The sequence below is a fragment of the Brassica oleracea genome, unplaced genomic scaffold (assembly GCF_000695525.1).
Source record: "Brassica oleracea var. oleracea cultivar TO1000 unplaced genomic scaffold, BOL UnpScaffold01387, whole genome shotgun sequence".
Classification (NCBI taxonomy): Eukaryota; Viridiplantae; Streptophyta; class Magnoliopsida; order Brassicales; family Brassicaceae; genus Brassica; species Brassica oleracea.
This window is the reverse complement of record NW_013617924.1, coordinates 11,444-12,372: the sequence shown is the minus strand read 5'-3', so window position 1 is coordinate 12,372 and position 929 is coordinate 11,444.

Below are 929 nucleotides of genomic sequence, written 5' to 3'. Positions count from 1 at the left end.
AGGCTCGGTTGGTGGTTCTTGGAAATAATCAAACAGAAGGTATTGATTATAATGAGACCTTTGTTCCAGTTGCGAAGATGGTTACAGTACGAACTTTCCTCCAGCAGGCAGCCTCCTTAAATTGGGAAGTTCACCAAATGGATGTTCATAACGCTTTTCTTCATGGAGATTTTGAAGAAGAAGTTTATATGCAGTTTCCACCGGGTTTCCGTACGAATGACAAAACAAAAGTATGTCGCTTACGCAAGTCATTGTATGGTTTAAAACAAGCTCCTAGATGCTGGTTCGCTAAACTTGGAACAGCGTTGAAGGATTATGGGTTTGAGCAGAATCGGTCTGACTATTCTCTCTTTGTGTACACTGCTTCTGACGTTCGGTTACATGTCTTAGTGTATGTTGACGACCTTATTGTTGCGGGAAACAACATCACTGTTATCTCGGAGTTTAAACAGTATTTGAGCAAGCAGTTTCACATGAAAGGCTTGGGTATCTTAAGGTATTTTCTGGGCATCGAGGTCGCTCGCAGTCCTATGGGTATCTACCTGTGCCAACGGAAGTATGCGGTGGATATCATTGCTGAGACTGGGTTACTTGGGGTCAAACCAGTCGCTTTCCCTCTTGAGCAAAATCATAAACTCGCTCGAGTTAAAGACAATGCAATCTCGGATCCTTCTAAGTATCGTCGACTAATAGGCCGACTTATTTATCTTGGGGTAACAAGACCAGAGTTATCATATGCCATACATATCTTGTCTCAATTCATGAATGATCCGCAGGAAGAACATTGGGCTGCGGCATTGCGAGTTGTACGGTATCTCAAGAACAGTCCTGGCCAAGGTATTCTTTTACGAGCAGATACCGAATTGAAGTTGATAGGGTCGTGTGATTCGGACTGGGGAGGCTGTCCAATCACTCACAGGTCACTGACC